The sequence below is a fragment of the Halichoeres trimaculatus genome, unplaced genomic scaffold (assembly GCF_033239565.1).
Source record: "Halichoeres trimaculatus isolate MK-OKI-2021-1 unplaced genomic scaffold, fHalTri1.1 fHalTri1_scaffold_18, whole genome shotgun sequence".
NCBI classification, from domain to species: domain Eukaryota; kingdom Metazoa; phylum Chordata; class Actinopteri; order Labriformes; family Labridae; genus Halichoeres; species Halichoeres trimaculatus.
In genome coordinates this window covers 16,439,355-16,457,814 of record NW_027437196.1, presented here as the reverse complement: position 1 = coordinate 16,457,814, position 18,460 = coordinate 16,439,355, and the positions used below count along the sequence as shown (strand labels likewise).

The 18,460-nt window shown below is 39.4% G+C and overlaps 1 protein-coding gene across 2 annotated transcripts in view; it reads right to left on the bottom strand.

Annotated features, from left to right (window-relative positions):
• myripb (myosin VIIA and Rab interacting protein b) overlaps positions 1-18,460 on the bottom strand; it is a 172,081-nt gene that overhangs the window by 136,989 nt on the left and 16,632 nt on the right. The window lies entirely within an intron of this gene.

Here is an 18,460-nt window from a genome sequence, read left to right as displayed (position 1 = left end):
ACTCCCTCATACAGACCACTCATGTTTTCTATTTGGTCTTTTAATTTCTTCTTTCTTAATTGTGGTGGTATGTGTTTTGTTATTAGTTTGTCATAACTTCTTGGTAACTTGTTTTTGTTAGATTGCTTTTTCTTTTTCTCCTAGTCTTGCATGTTTTATGTGCATATAGTATTGTGTAAATTTGATATAGTTTAGGTGGAGACTTCAAATAAGCCCTTTGGGCTTTTCCCCTCTTCCTGCACCTCATATAAGTGTTATCTTTGACTTTTGCGTATTTCATAGTTGTGCAAAATAAAAATAAATAAAAATAAATAAATAAATAAAATAAATTAAAAATCACTTGCTTTGACAATAGAACCATGTCAGAGAAGAATATAATGATTTGTAATTCAATTTCTTTGAGTTTGACCCATGTTCTATCTGCTGTCAGTCACTATTAGAGAATTCTGTCCATGTTAATCCATTTTTTTAATTGTTTTATTGAGTTATTTTTTTGAGGGGCTGTTTATGGCTTTAATGAGGCAGGAAAGGAAAGCGGAAAATTTAGGAAAGGGGACAAAAGACAGAGTGGGAGCAACATGCGGTAAACAGGTAACAGCTCGGACTCAAACCCAGGTCACTTGCTTTAGGGCAAACCTCAAGGGGTGCGACCTAGACCGCTATGCCATCTGAGCCCCAAATTCATGGTTTTACACATCAATTGTATAGTATTTGGATGTAGTCTTCATGACGTTATCCATCCTTTTACAAGACTGAATAATGAAGCTAATCATCAGCAGGGCCATAATGGAGATGCTGTCTCAAGAGGCTTCGAGCTTCCTCCCTAACAGGTACAGAGGGCAAGACCCGTCAGTCAGGTGAGCTGTGCCTCTGATTGGACAAACTTAGAGTTTTAATATCTTCTAAACCACTGAGTTATGAAAAATAGCCATCCCCCTATAGAGTGTGTGCCAATAGATAAATTAACTACAGACCCAAGCAGTTTGTGATTTTCGCCATTTCACCAGGAAGTTTAGTATGTTTTTTTGGTGCCCAAGGTATTTCGGTATCACTTACAACAACAGTAGGGGGACATGTGTCCTCAATCCTTTTACACAGTTGATGATCCACTGAGTTATATAAAAAGGCCGAAAAAAAAACCCTAACAACATAGAAATGAGAAAAGTTTCACAGGATGTTGTCCACTGTGTCATTATGACCACTTAAGTACAAAAACTATGGTGGCCCTGAAGTGCAAACCACTACAGAAAATAACTAAACTGCTGTTGTGTTTTTTAATTTGAAGTTGTGTTTAGTTATTTCCTATTGTGGTTTGCACTTCAGGGCCACCATAGAGAATCCTCAAAGAAAGATGGTGAAATCCCTCCCAAAAACACTTGAACACACACACACACACACACACACACACACACACACACACACACACACACACACACACACACACACACACACACACACACACACACACACACACCAAAGATCTGGTGGAGGAGAAAAAAGAATCAATGAAGGACTAAAATAACCCAGAGAGGTCTTTAACGTGAGCCAAAACATGCCCCTGCCCCACCCTCAGCTCCATCTGTGAGACAGTCGTTACTAACCAGCTAACCTCGCCATCAGCTGCACAGCCCGTCCTTTAAATGTGCCTTCTCCACATGTTTGTTCACATTTGGAAGTTCATCTGATTGAGTTTGTGTCATGAATCAGAGCTCCTGAGGTTTGGGGTCAAAGTTGCCAGAGCCGAGGGAGATCCCAGCACTAATTAAATTTTGCGGTGTGTGTTTGTGCGTCACGGCTTAGAGGAGCACGTACAACATATTTCAAGTATGAAGGGTTTGCTCTTACTTCTCTTGCTCCTCCATCCTCACGGATGATGTTTTTATGTGATGTAATGGATTTATTGTGCTGCCTACAGGCCTGAGCTGATGTGCTGCTTAGCTCAAAGTCTTCCTAGGAACTGAAGCATTTTCTGGTTAACTGGTCAAGAAGAAAAACTGCGGCATGCTTCTAAGCCTTGTTACACAGAGTACAATGCCACTTAATCTTTGAAAATCTGCAGCACACTTGTAGCCAAATATTTCAGAGCTCATTTAAAAGGAGATATCAACTTGTTTGGTCTTTTTCAAGTGTCAAAAGAAAAGAAAATGTGAGTCTGTGATAAATGATACATTCAATTTCCCTGTAAAGATATTTTATGATTTATCACTTATTCTCATGAAAATTGAATCGTATAAGCAGGAAATTAATCCATTTAAGACATTAAAGCAGTGAATATTGACACTTTTGCTTAAGTACATATAGTCATCTTCGCTAGTCAGAAAGACTAGCTGGTTAAGCTAATGACAGATATTTTCATTATTCACAGTGAAAGTGAAATGATGTGGCTGAGCTGTAACAGTGTTTGTAATGTGTCACTATTTGGGTCCAGGAAATTGTGTGAAAAAGTTGTGTGTGCAGCCTGTGCTGCGTCTGATATTAACCTGCAGATACTGTACATGGAAGTCGGCCTGCAAAGACAGAGGGTAACGCTAGCTCTGCTATCATTAGCCACACTTGGCTAATCAACTTGACATTGCGTATTTAATCCTGTTTACCCGTTTTACAATAATAGTGGTGAATATGGACTGCTGTCTGAATGTTTGAATAATTTCACTCTAGTTGGTTCATCAGAACTTCCATTTCCCTGCGAATGAAGAGGGCCTTGCAAAACTATGACAGGTACCACTGTCTGACCTGTACACCACACCTTCAAAAGCTGAGAGGATTTTTATCAGCTACTGGACTTTAAGTTAAAATACTGAGGTACAATGGTACCTTGACTTACTAGTGTGTCACAACTATCGAAGATGTGAGCTGTCTCTCGGCCAGATTTTTTGCTCTAAGTTGAAAGCTAAAATTAAGGTTACGAGCCAGCTTCAGGTACCCGTCACTGCCACAGTGAACGCCACAGTGAACGCCACGGTGAAACCTCCGCCCAGCATCCTGTGTCTCACTCATTCAATTTTAGCGGTTGTGCTTGCAGTTAGGTTGCAAAACTTTGAGACTCGACTCAAAAGAAACACCAAGAAAAAGTTGCAACTGGGCGGCAGTGCTATTTAATGATACTTGCCAAAATCATTCAGAAACATTCTGAAAAGGAGGATTTAACAGACCATTGAATTGAAGGCATAAGTGGTGAAAAGGAAAAATATAAGCAAATAAGATTTAGTTATTATTCAATTCAGCCTTCTTTAGTCGTCAGCATCTTTACTTGCCTTACCTCGTAGATAATAGAAATGCTGTGCAATATACTTAATGAAAACCTGTATCCCAGAACATTCTATAGTATTTAGTTTTCATACCGTGTTTGTTATCGATAAGTACATTGTTCTTATTTTGAAACATAGAACAAAAAAAACAGGGGGGTGCATAAATGGTATTTCATTCCATTTCAATGGGAAAAACTGATTTTACATATGATTCATTTGAGTTATGAGCTCTGTGGTGTAACGAAATAAATTCATAAGTCGAGGCACCACTGTACCCACTTTCACTGTAACATGCAACATGTTGACAAAAAGGTTTTGTCAGTGGATTAAATTCCACATGGGTGTGTGTAGAAAAAAGTGTGGATTTTAAATGTTAGATGTTATTTATTTATCAATCACCTGGTTTCCTCACCACTTCCCCCACTTGTGTTGAACATGTGACTCTGATTGGTCAGGCCCAGAAAAAGTGGGACTTAATCCTCAGTGGAATACGTGACACCAGGAACAAACTGATCCATTATATCTAAGCCATTAGATGAAAGATGTCTGACACATTTTAACTCTGCCTGTTGACACTGTGGCAAAATGTAAGAATTCTGTGTTAGCAGTTTAACAGCATGGTGGATACTTTCATAGTGGATCCTGTGTAAACCAGGCAACAACTGAGCTATTGAGTGTGTACAGTGAGCTACAGGAGTGAGCTCCTGCTCTCCCTGTCAGGGTTATAATTTGCAACACTATTTGCTCACTTGTGAAAAATGTGCTTTATTCAATGTGCACAGTTTAACATGTCACATGTTTCAGTTGCAGTTATCTTAGGTATCACTGTTGTCATTGAAGAATGTGATGAACTATAGTGAAGCAGCTTCAAATTTGTTGACAGTTCTGAATTAAAAATTTCTGTTTGATCAACGTAAAAACAATTATTCAGGACATCCCTGTTGCTAATGTAGACATGTTTATCCTAATCTCTGTAGAAAGATATTTTAAAAAGAATAAACTAGGGTATAGGGATATTTGCTGATTAAACTCTAAAAACACGATGCATGTGTATGTTAAGTCATTCTTTTTCTCCACCCTTGTTAAATTCCCCTCTTCAGTATTACATTTCAGTACCTCACAGCATATTGAAATGCTGAGAGTGTTTGCTGGTCAAAACACACCTCAGAGGAAGAAGATGACTGAAACAGAGCCTGAACATTACCAGAATACAGAGAAGGTTTTCAGCTTTCACGGTGTTACAGGAAAGCAAGACGAGGGATCATTTCCAGAGCACAGCTCGTGCTGTCATCTTACCTCTCACACACTCTGTACTCTTTCACTTTCTTTCTTTCATTCTGACCTCACATTAAGACAGGATCTGAATTTGTGAGTAACCGACCGTGTCCGGACACTTGTACCCCTTGCTTCCTAAACAGAACAAGCCTCTGCAATCAACACGACTGGCGGAAGTTCAGGAGATAAGGTCTGTGGCATGAATGAGCCCTGTGTCTCTCAGCCTGAATATAATCAAGAGCCAGACAAGGAGTGAGAAAGGTGTGCTGATTACTCAGACGACCAAAGGTTTTCCTGCTGTCTTGACGAACATCAGTCAAAGCTGCTCTCCTGCTCAACCCAACGTAGCTGCTGCTAATGAGGATCTACAGACAGAGCGACTCAGAGGGAATGAACCACTCGATGGAAAACGTAGAGAAGGGAACAGATGTTGAGATTGAGAGAATGAGAAAAAGGGAGAAGTAGTAGATAAATTCAGTGGACAGGAAGGGAGATAAAACCTTTAACAAGTCTTGACATTCAGCAGAAGTAATCACCTCACACCAGAACAAATAAAGGCAGCAGCTCAAACACTTCCTCAGTGGCTGGCTTCATGTGAGATAATCGCTAACTCTGTCCAGGTGGAAATGTACGCACGTTTGTCTACAGGAAGACAGCTCAGAAATGATGTGTTCACCTCCATTTGACCATCAGCCAGAAAAGCTTGAAAAGCAGCGTGCTGTCAGACTCACACACGTACATGTTCATGAGTGCAAGGTTATAGAGGAGGAACCTATTTATTCAGTCAGCCTGAGATGGGAGAATAAACTATGAAAGAGGCCTAGCCACGAGAACCCTGGGTGGATTATTTTTCACTATCTTATCAGCCAATCCGGGGGGCTCAGCAGCTCCAGAGGACAGGCGGCAGCAGCAGTAGCAGCGTGCTGCACAGCTGCTGATTTGTCACACTCAGGGGAAATCAGAAGCTTCCCCCATCAGACGCCGTAAACCATCTCCTGTTTAGGATGCTCTGCTAATGTCTGGGTGCACATAAAAATGATGTCCTCTGAGATTGCACACTTCTTCTTCTGAGGAAGTTCTAACACCAAAGTTCTTTTAATGCTCAAGGGCGACTGGCTTGTTTGATGAAGTGCTTGAAAAAAACAGAGCAGTAGTCTTACTCAAGTCTGTAAATTCAACCTCTCAGAGCCATTAGATCACATTTGATTAACACGATTTATTTCAGCCTGGTTAATGTGGTATGTTAAAAAAAAGATTAAAATCCCTCTAAAACATGAACAGTGACAAGCCCTGGTGGCAGTCCCTGGTGTTAAAGATGCTATGAGGAGGCTCTGTTTTCACTGGACTACCTCCCCACTTTCTTGCCTGGAGTCACACACTGTCGTGAAGACATGACAATGCATGTGTTTGTTTTGGAACAAATTTTCTTTGGTCAAGACAACTTTCTACAGGGATCAACGCAACGAGGTAAGGTATTAATCAACAGTTATGTAGCACTGTTGTTTGAAACGTGAGTTTGTAATGTATGTCAATACCCAGCTATATGTTGTGCTAATAGCAGCCCAGTGATACAACGTATCTATAGGCTAATGTAGCAACAAACAACATGTCTGTAATGCCTAACATTAATGAATCCTGGTCATGTCCTGCCAGTCATCTGCCAAGCAGAGCTAACGTAACCTCACTCTTCATTTTATTGATAGACTCTCAAGTTTGAACAGACCACTGCAGAATAACTGCTGACTGTGGGTTGGGATGAACATTATCACAAACAACTTAGCCCATGTTTTAGCCTTTAGCCTGTGCTCTATCACTTTACTGCTCAGGTTTCTTTTGCTCTTCTGTCCTTTTTCTGTCTGACAGTTAGGCTCCTGTGTCCACCATCACTACAAAATTAATCCCAGAAATTGTTTGCAGCAGAGAAAACACAGATCTCTCATCTCACTACTTAACTTTGTCAGCTGGCGTGGTTTTGTCGTAGAGACTTAGACGTGCCCTAAACCAATCTGGTCCTGCTCAACCTGATTGGAAAGCTAAGAAGCATTTAGAAATAACCTATATTGGTGCTGATAGTGCCATTTCAAAGTGTGGATTAGGATCACTTAGAAACTCCTCAAAGCCCCTTTAAGTAAATAAAACTAATGTGGGAGAGAAAAAAAAGAGTTTATGACTGAATTACCATTAAAGCAAAAAGATGCCAAATGTTACAGCTGAGTTAAAAATGTTTACAGCCTGCTTAAGAAAAGCTTTTAGTCACAATTGTTGACACACAACTAGTCACGTTAAAAGGTAGTTATTGACGTCAGTGACCTGTCAATGGTCCAGATGTGGTGCTATATAACTGTAATAAATATTTGATCAGGCCTATTAGCCCAACCCTCCTTGGACCTTGTGTGCCTGATATACTGTACTACTAAATACTACTTAGTGTTTAAATTAGAACATGAATAAATTATAGGTAATGGATATTTTAAAAATGCATCATCATACTAATGTTAGAGGACAGAGGTCTGACGTCTTCCATCACTTCTGTATTATGCTATCGCTTAGACGGTGCACATCCCCGTACTTCTGATAAATGGTGCGTGTCTGTGTGTGTGTATGTGCGTATGTGTCACACAGAGAGATTGAGCACAGAAGTGCATGAGCATGCCCATGTATAATTGCCATGGTCAGGGGGGCTATTTTTCTGTCTTCTAATTAAGTTTAATTATATTAAATATCATCTACTCAGGGCCACATTAAAAGCTAATTAGAAATCACAGAGTCTGTGGCAGCTGCACAGATCACCTCAACAGCCCTGAACACATGAAAGCAAATTAAAACACAACCAAGCTGATCAGGAGACAGCGAGGAGACTAACTCTGCGTCTCTGTGTTTTTAAACCCTCAACTAAAGCAGGAGATGGAGTACAGACCAGGTTTCTTATTCTGTAATTCAACTGTCAGTTATTTCAATTTTAGGCTAAAACAGATTGTGACAGCACTCATCCTGTCCCGCATAAGCAAATACAACTACCTCTGAAACACATAGGCAGTCCTACTGACTCATGACTCAGCAAACACACCTTAGTAGCATCTATTTTCTATGTATTGCTTCACAAATCATGTCCACTTAATTCAACATTTCCTCTAAATCAGGAACATAAGTCGCACATAGATAAAAGAAACAGTTTATGTGCTGTTCCAGGGGAAATCACATTTTGGGCTTTGTCCCTACATGAACACTTCCATTCCTCTTAACAAAGCCCACACTGTGCAGTTTTCTGTGAAACTCTGAAGTTCTTTTAGTAACTTCTCACAATGTGGTAGTTAAGCTCAGTAGAGGCCACGTTGATAGTTGTGAGGTGTGGATGAACAAGAACTTTAGCTTTAGCTAGTTGCCAGGGCATGAAGCCATTTTACAAAAGAGCAATGAGTACATGTTAAAAAAAGACAAAGGTTAACACAGGCTCTAAAACGGGGAATACACAAATACACAAACAGGGCTGTGACATCAGCCTTTCTGAAGATCCATCTATCATTCATCGACACAGTACAGAAAAAGTTGCCACTTCAAAGTTTCCACCAAAAAAATGGTTTAAAAAGTTTTCCTAAATAGACAAAAGCTCAAACATTTTTACTGTATTTCATTAAAAAAATGTGTTTAACCACCTCCTCAAACTGAGGAGTCATTTCCATCAAACCAGCAAACCACAGGATTTATTTACTGGACAGAATAACACAAGTTAGGGAATTCATGATAACAGGTTAATGTTAAGGAAAAATATATAATAAATGCCGCAAATATCACCTTTTTTTTACTGTGTATCAAGGGTGCGTTGAGAGCCGTAACTTGCTTCTTTGAGTGTCATCTTTTACAGACATGGCTAACTGAGCTAACATCAGACACCAACGCCACATTGGAAGAGCTTCACCTGCTGTGAACAGACAGGATCTAGGAGACAGAGATGGAGCATGACTGAAGAAGCTCAGTCCTGGACCCTGTGGAGGTGGAGACTGGCTGAACTGGACAATGATGGACAAGCTGTCATCATCTATTTTCTTAAGGACCTTTTTGCACTTTCTATACACTTTCTTACTTTTGTTTTCTTGATTGCTGCTGTGACTCCAATTTCATTGTACATGTTACAATGACAATAAAGTTCTATTCTATTCTATTCTATTCTATTCTATTCTATTCTATTCTATTCTATTCTATTCTTCTTGGTAATAAAACAAATAGGGATGTTCGGTTCCACTTTTTTTCAGACCAATACCAGTACGAATACTCCCTCTTAAGTCCTTCCTGATACTGAGTACTGATACTACTAGTACTTTTGATTAAAAAAAAATCAATAAACAGTGACAGATCATTTTGAACTAAGACAGCATAGTCACTCTGCCATTAACTCAAAATAAAACACAAACAAATCTCTACATTTTGTTCTTAATAAATTAAGAAACTTGCATAATTACATTTTATTAACTTTTTTAGAATAAACTGGAGTGCAAAATAGAAAAGTTAAACTGTTAACTCTCCCTGGTTCATCCATGTTGTCTGAACAGGACCTGACGCATATTTGCTGTGGTGTAAAACCGCAGTAACATAGCGCCAACTACTGGCGAGGAAGACATACTCGATGTGAGATTTTTTTTAGCCTTGAGTATCGGCTAAAACCTTGAACTAACGCTAGTACTGGGTATGGGCCATCACTGAAAATGAATCTCTGAGTGTTTGTATTTGCAGATTAAATGCTCTGGTGTTTAGGATGCAGCTTACTTTAAATGACAAAAAATTAAATGTGCAAATTATACACCAAATTTCAAAATGAGTGAAACATCAGAGTGATGATAAGGGGAAATGGTGAGATAGAGGCCAGGACTTGTGCTGACCAAACAGATTTCAAGGGGGACCTGTGGTACCTTTGACTACTCCAGATCTACATGTGAGTCATGTATAACCATCTCCTACCAGTAGCGAGGGATGCCAATAGACCAAAAACTGTGCAGCCACAAAAAACACAGTATTTAAGTTTTTTTCTCACTAATTTCAAACAAAAGAGAAAAAAATGAAATAGAATGAAATAAATTAAAATAAGTAAAGGATTTGGATTTTTTTTTAGACTTGCTGTTGTAAATCAACCCCTTTAAATCTGAGCTGATGCTGTATCATTCATAATGTAACTCTGGCAGGTCATGAAATGTGATGGGTCATCACATTGTGTTACTTTACCTGCCAACGTGGCTCCTGCATAAAAGGTCAGAAGGACTTGTCCTTCTGACTCACTGCATACATCACAAACAAGTGCACAAACACACACACATATTGATGAGATCTGTTGATACACACAAAACACTCCCACATCAAAGACAGTCTACGTGAAATGACTCAGACAAATAAACCCCACCAACAACGTAACACAGCTAATCCTCAGTGAAAGAGAAAACCACAGCCAATAACAAAAACAGGCTGACTAAAATTAACTCCATCCAGACCCTGTTTTTCTGCTGCTGCTGAATAAAATGCATTAATGCTAAAGACGAAGGGAGGTGAAGGGATTAGCCACGAAAAGCTGTTTTAGTGTTAAGAGCCTTCTGTGTATGTGCAGCTACTCTTTACATCCCTGCAGCCTGGGCTGTTTCATGTGCAAGAGCGTCACATGTTAACATAGGACCCAACACTGGATTATGGCACAGAATAAACACCTTAGACACCGAAAAGAAAGGAATTAAACGTCTGTTCCAAACAATGGAGCCATTCAGCGGCCCACAAAGCTCTGCTTGAATAGTTGCATGATTTCAGGATTTTCTGTTAAAAAGAGACACGTTCGGGTCAGAAGTTCACCAGTCTACGGAAAGTGCCCGATTATAAAAACTTGTCATTAAACAAATACTCCAGTTAAGAGTAAGGTTACACAATATTCCTCAGGGAGTGTTTAATAAATGTGGCACTAAAGTGAAATCTGAGCTGTGAAAGGACATGACCTCAGGCATGAAAGTCCCAGTCACAAGGCTCTGCCCATTTAGCACTGCTGTAATAGAGGAGATGACGCGGCAGCCCAAAGGGGCTGTCCTGCAAGCAAGGACATCATCCTCTGTGCTCTGAAATCAAATTACACCAATTCATTGATCGGCCTAAATACAGAGTTGTGTGTGCCAAAGAAAGCCAGCATTTCTTTTTATCCAGGCTCAGAAGTCAAACATTTTTTTCCAGAAAGATGGACGTGCAAAAGGTGTGTTTGTGGGTGTCAGTCTCTACATTTGTGTCTTCTGAAAAGACAGGAGGAAGACAAGGTCACTCCTTTCCTGTCAGAGAAACATCCTTTACCACCCACCCAGTGTCTGAGTGAGACTCCTGCTCCTGGTGCCTACCCGTCACATTCAGCAGAGTTAGAGCTGACTAACAGTCGACATAAGGAAAAAGAAAAAAGCTGGGATGCACCGGAGACTGGAGCAGATAGATGAAGATGAGAAGCAGATTCAGAGAGCTGTCCTGGAGAGGCATAGGCTTCTTTGAAATCTAAATGGCCACCCAAACAGCAGCTCTTTTTGCTAAGCAATACATTCACTGTGAGAACAAGTGAATGGGATACCAATATCATAACATCGCTGAGAATATGACGAACTGAGTAAAACCTGATCGGGTTGTCTCTGAAGCTTGAAATAATTTTTCTGAATTTTGTGTTTTTTGATCTCAGTGCTCCAACGACATAAAAAATAGAGCCAGACCCATATGGTATTTTTTAGGGCCAATAGCGATATTTAAAGCATATTCATTTATAGTAGAACTGGATATATTGGTAACAAAAATTTGGAAAAATACAAACTCTGACAGCATATCTTACAAAGTTAAATGAAAACTAAAAAAAAAAAAAAATTGGGACTTGAATGTTTATTACAATCTCAGGAGGGTCTGCTGTCTAAACTTGCCTTCAAAACACACATCTGTTTTCCAGAGCTTCTCCACTTAGCAAAACTTTTTCTCCTCCCTACAGCGTGTGTGAGTAGCATGCACAGCTTTCACTGCTGATTGGCTGTTATCTAAGTTGTGGCTCTGCATACAACCAATCTGATGGTACTGCAGGCAGAGTGACTGCAAACAGAAAAGCACAGCTGCATCAGAGCCAAAATAACTCAATTTATTTTTTTTTTTCTTATCAGCCGTCAGTTTGAAAAAAAAAGGCTGATGCCAATATGCCTCAAAATGCCAAATGTCGGGCTGATAATTTGTCCATCCCTGATAAAAAAATATGGTTCTTTTTTCTTTTGTTTTTTTAATTTATTATCTTTTTTTTGGATGAAATGTTGAAAGTCTATAAATTAATTTGATTTGACGTCACCTGCATTTAAAAAGTGAGTTAAAGGGTTAAAACAAGCTCATACATCTTTTTGCTAACCCTGCTTCAGTGTCAACCTTGAGGACAAAAAGACCAGCCCACTGGTCTTATTAATAACATTAGATTTACTTTTCTGAGTTTACCTTTAGAAGATTCAAATGCTGGTTACTGTCATGCTAGTTTCTACACTTAAAGAAAGGCAGCCATATGGTATCATACTCTAATGTTAAAATTTTGAATATGTAGTTGATTGGAATATTAATTAAATATAAATGTCAGTCTTTCCTGCATCAGGCAGAGCCACAGTTAGACTCCCACAGCTGACAAAAAGTCTAGATATGCCCCATCCCATTTTCTCAAACTTTAATACGGTTCAGTCTGCCAACAAATTAAAGCATGTGGTTAGATTAAAGCTACAAAGTCTGACACTAATAACTTCTCTGAAAAAAAATAAAGATGTCTCTTTCTGCTTAGCCTCTCTTGTCTGAACGCAACCTCGTTATAAAAACATATTTTTTGTGACTTATTAAATCTACTGATGCAAAATATCACCTTGTGATAAAAAGACTGCATTCCAATTCAAGAAGAGAGACAGATTACTCTGACAGCACCAACCCACACTTAAAAATACGGCTCAGATTTACACTGAAGCATTGTTCAGCCAATGAATCCTCACACTACACATCTCTCACTGAGAAACCAAATCCATGCAACACCTTTGAATTGGAGTACAGACCATTTAAAGCTGCAAGTGAGCTCATTACAGTTACTGAAAATGGCCTGCTCATGCGATGATCGTCGGGCACATGTGTAAAGATCCCTCCTCAAAGAGAGCAAACTGCTCATAAGAGTAGTGTGAGTCTCGGCCATCTTCTCACCACTCACACAGCAGTGCTGGTGGATAGCTATTTCTATCTATAATCATTTCCCAGTCAGGCTCCCCTGGGAGAGCTTGTGCTGTTTGTTAAGTGGGCCCACGTCTCTGCTCCCCTGAGCTCCCTGCTGCTCCATAATGAGCCTCTACAGTTGGACGGCCACTGAGCCGGCGGAGGGCAGAGGTCAAGCTGCTCACCCGCTCTAATTGGCTGAATCACAGTCTCTGTCTTCAGTAGCAGAGAAAATGGGCTGAATATGAAAGTTGGTAAAGGTTAGTTTTCCCAACTCAATTCTGAAAACAAAGTTAAACTGTGTTTTCTGGATGAAACCATTAGCTGAAAACATCAAAACAAATATAAAAGAAAAAGATCCTTTGAAAAATAACAGACATTTCACTCTGTTATACCTGCCAATGATCTTAAGGGTAAAAAAGCAAAAGGCAGTTCAAGTCTGTTCTCCACCAGACTTCAGGAAGCAGACAGGAGACACCTCAAAGGGTCATTTTAGAGAGAAAAGTGTTATTTTAAATTTCATCCTGATTTAAAGGACATGCCAGTCATAGGTTAGCTCCTTTTTTCTCTCTTTGTAAACAAACTGAGTTTTAATTTCTGTCTCATTCTTGTTTTTTTGGCTCAAAAGACCATCTAAATGTATGCCCACCCCTCCTAATACAGGCCAGCACCATGATGATAGAGTTAATGTGAATCTGTTTCTCACAGCTCTTTTTATCGCAGCAGATATTTTGATTGGTCACAGTATGAAATGTACAGATTCAACTAATACCTTTAGCTACGGCTCCACTCTGCTCAGGTGTCATATGAAAGTCATGAGAGACAAGCCGCACTGGTGACAAATGGGTATGAGTACTCAGTACATTTTTCTGGATTGAAGAGGTAGGTGTCCAACTGGTTCCTTGACATCTGTTGGTCCCTCCGTCCTAATAAAGTCTGGAGGCAAAACAATTGATAGACCTGATTGAAAGAGCAAATGGTGGCAATAAAAGAGCTGCATTAAAAAAAAAAGAAGTAGCTGAGGCAGCTAAATGTGCTACGCCCGTTATGTTTTCATTAACACCAGATACAACATATGTTGTGAAAACCACTGCTCAAGTTGTAGAAACAAGTTAATGAATTGTGTGTTGTAATATATCGAAATGTTAACAAAAGAGATGTATTCTTTGGCAAAAGTATGTTACCACAAGAACTTACTCTTGACTAAAGATATGCAGCCCCACAGCTCCTTAATATGTCACTGACGGCGGGCGTGAGAGACACCGCAGAGCAACAAACCAGGAGCCAACGACTCCAGAAAGGATTCAGTCGTTGTTAATATCATCAAGAATGAAGTCTGACTGTCATCATTTCAAATAACAGGCATGATGTGTCTGCTACAAAGCCATGTGGATGCTTGTACAACTGTCAAAAAGCTGAATTTGGTTTTGACTTAGAGAAACCAGAGAACTGTTAGGTCTCACCAGAACAACAGAGTATCGACAGCGTACAAAGATGAGAGGAATTTAAATGCCAATCTTACAAAACCCTGGTGAAGTATTAATAATTCATTAAACAACACAACAGCACAACATGAAAAGTTTAAATCCAATCTTTTATAGTCACCAATGAGTCAAAAATCTGCAAAATATCTGAAGAAAAAACCAAACTAACACCTTTAACTGTTTTTCTCATCTTTGGAGTAAAACTGTATTGGTAAAAGACTACAGGTCTATTTTCATACAGTTTGAAATAACATCACATACTACTTAATAAAATGTTTTCACAGGGTGATAAAGTCGTGTCAGCACAGAAAGATCATAAAGAAGCTGCAGATGCTCTCATTAAAACTTCAAATGAAGCCAAAGCAGCACAGACTGCTCCACGCTAGGCTCAAAGTCATGTGCATGATTTCATTTACATGTTTATTACAGTTCAGTATTTACGGGAGAAGGTAATATCAGTTAAGTGTTTCAGCGTTTCTTATTATACAGCATGGAGGAAAATTAAAGCGGCTCATTTAAAGTGGCAGCTGAGGTTTATAAACTATCCCATGAATCCTTCAACGGGCTAATTTACAGCTCTGCCGGGCGGACTTCAGTCAAGGTAGAAAAACAATGTCAGCCATGCATGGAAGAGAGAAATCCACAGGGAGAAGGCTATCTGTCGAAACACTCAAGCACCATCTGCTGTGAGCTTTCGTATTCTTCTTCATGTGCGGAAAACTGTCAACTGTGGTTTCAGATGAAGTGCAGATGGGTTTCTGTCTCTTTCTGTAACTTGACACGCTGCAGCTCGACTACAATTCTGATTTAGGTTTCTGCATTTTACAAAACACAAGGAGAAAACACACAAGTAAATATTGTTAACAGTTGCTGAAGAAAACAGAGATCAGCCGCCCACTTGGAGGACTGTGGCCTCTGAGGCAAAGTTTAACCACTGAGCTGAACCAGCGCCCCAACATGTCCTTCATCAAATGAAATATGGTCACAGTATTTAGCACTGAGGCATACTTATCATTTCATGGGTGGCTTTCATGCATTTAAACTTACACCACATCTCCAATGGTTTTTCACGTTGCTGTGAAATAGTGATGTGGAATGGAGTAGGCGTATTCAGCTTTTCAACTGTAAACAAGAAATTTATCTTTATATTTTAAAGTATCTTATTCTCACCTGGGTAAAGGCAGCAGAAATACTCTCTATCAATAGAAACTGTTAAGTCATTTTCTTGTGCTCATGAAAAAAGAGATGCCGAGACCAAGGCTGAAGCTGCTGTTTGTTTCCAACAATACATCAATCTGCCGGCGCTATTTGACGTTGAATGCATTATGTAATACAGTATGTTTTCTTTGTTTATACTTTATCTTTAGTTGGAAAAAAATGACAAAAATCATCAAAAATGTTGCTGATTAATCTACTTTCCTTTTGAATCACTAACTCACTGATAGATCTGGTTCTTCTTGTGTAACATATTGCAACACCTGGTCAGAAACTAGCAATGGAAACTAGGCACACCCAGGTATATTTACTGAAATATTAATTATTATGAATCATCCTGTAAATGAAATAAATAAATTAAAACCTACTTTAAGGAAGCTACAGCGAAGATCTGTTTTAATTGGACGGCCTCACCACCTTCTGGCCTTGATTCTCTCGCACACTGTTGTAAGAATGTGAAGTTTAACGAGGCATGTGTTTGTTTTAGAACAAATTTTCTTTGTTCAAGTCAATCTTTTATCAGATACAACTCAACAAGGTTAGGTATTTATCAGAACAGCTACGTAGCGGTGTTGTTTGAAACATAACAAAAAGCAAACATTGTTTATACCATACATCAGTAGCCGGCTATATGTGTGTGTGTGGCATTACTAGCGCTGACGTATCCATAGGCTAACATAACCTCATTCTTCATTTTACTGACAGACTCTCTAGTTTGAACAGACCACTGCAGAATAACTGCTGACTGTGGGTTGGAATGAACATTATCACAAACAGTTTAGCCGTTTTAGTCTTTGACCTAGGGTCACTCTCCTGTTTAGCTTTCTCCTGCTCTTCAGTTCTTTTTCTGTCTGACAGTTAACGCCTACCATAACTACAAAATTTATCACAGAAATCTTTTTCAGCAAAGAAAAACACAGCTGTCTCTGCTCACTTCTAAACTTCATCAGCCAGCACAGTGTTGTCATAGAGACTTAGACGTGCCTTGAAATAACCTATAATTGCGCTGATAATCTCATTTTAAAGTGTGGATTACGATCGGGCATATAACCAGAAACTTTTGCAAGATCACCTAGACCCACCTCACAGCCCCTTTAACAAGTACATTAAAGCAAGTGTGGAGGTAGGAGATAAATAAGGGTTATTGAAGACCTAGTTTCCATAAGTATACAGAAACAAACATGGAAGTCAATTGATTCATGTGGGAAATTTTATGATATCTGATGTTCTTGCAAAAGTAATATAATACATGTTCATAATATTTTGTTGCTGAAGCTACCCCAAGTGATAAATAAATACATATATAAAATAAGCTTTGCTGTGGATTTCTAGGAGACTAAACAGGAGTGTGCTAGCTTAGCTTACAAGTTACTGAGTGAGATTGATGAGTGAGTTTGTTTCCAGTTTGAACACATTGTTGATGTTTTTATTCTGCTGAAACATGGTGATATATTTTACTCATCTGAGTTGTCTTCAGCATTTTGATTTGAAATAAAGTCAGAGTTATATGTTTTCAGAATCAGCCTCTACACAACAGCAGGTACATGCGATCAATCTGTAAAAAGAAAAAGAAAAGCCTCTCCCAGCTTTATTTACAGATATGTACTGTACATAGACATCACAGATGCATAAGTGAAAATGGGGATCTCTGCCTATACTCTGTTCCTTTTGTCCATACTTTTGCATGTTTTCTCAAAGTATATGAAGTAAGGATAAGGCCCAGAAGACATGGGGGTGGTGTCAGGTCACACCAACAGCTCAAAACCTAGCTAAGATATCTACTTTCGGAAGTGGCTGAATTTTACCGGTGAGACTGCGAGCGCTGGTTAGAAACTATAAGTGAAAGCTGTTTCCTTGTGCTGGCACACAGACACATGACTCCAGCTTGGTCAAGATTGTGCACTTGAAGACACTTTGACTGAAGCAAAGGTGAAGTGGAGGTTCATGTGAGTGCACTTTAGAGGATGTATCGGTGAAGGACGTGAGGTGAGTGTGTGGGTGGTGATGGCTGTGCTGTTTCTCTTTATACGTAAAGATGACTTAAATTAGCCTTTGGGCTACTTTTATGATACCTCACAACATATTTTCATAAATTTGATGTGATTTTTTTTGGCTTCACAATCAATAAATACATCATGAAAGTGTGATAAATGCTGGCGCTGTGGGAGTCATCTTAGCTTTTCTGTAAACACTGCCCGAAGGAATAAACAACTTCTTACAGTGAAGATGAGTTGAAAATCTGGAAGTCAGATGTGCAGTCATGTAATATATCAGCATTTAGCTTCTGTCAGTTTGCATATCTTCTCAAAACTTTGCTTTCAAACATCTAACAAGCCGTAAGAGCCCAATAAGGCTATAAAAACTGATTTCCTAACAGATATCTGCCTGCTACTTCATCATTAATCTGCTCGTGTTTTTGCAGTAAACAGCAGTAATAACAGCCTGGGAGAATCAGCTTCTTTTTCATCATTCATGACAGCTTGGTGGGAGAACATTTTATTGCCCAGTAATTTGGAAATTCACCATCTTTGCTTTGAAACCGATTCTGGGAAAATAAGAATCTAAACAGTGCAGACCAACGCCTGCTCTCTGGTTTGTGAAGAAACTCTGCCATGCCCCTCAGAGAATGGCTCAAATATTTAGTGCTCCGAGCAAAGTGGCCTAATCGCTGGTGGTATGCACTGGAGAGCACAAAACTGCTGTTGAGCTCCATTTCAAATCTGGAGAAAGACATCAAATCTCTCTTACAAAGTAGCTGATTCAGACGCCTGGTAGGTAGTCAAAGGAGCATATTTGTGTTTACAAAATTACAGGGTATAATCATACTGTAAAGATGTTTTGGATTTTCTTGCGACACAGGATACAATGGGGCTTTGATAATGAAACTTCCCCTGTAGTTCTGCTGAAACAACACAAAACAGCCACATTGATCTGACCACATGTTTGAAGGCCGAACCCCCATGGAGGCCTGTCACTGCCCCGCTGAATCCCCTCTGACTGGAGACTGTCACACAGAGGGAAGAGGGAGAAAGA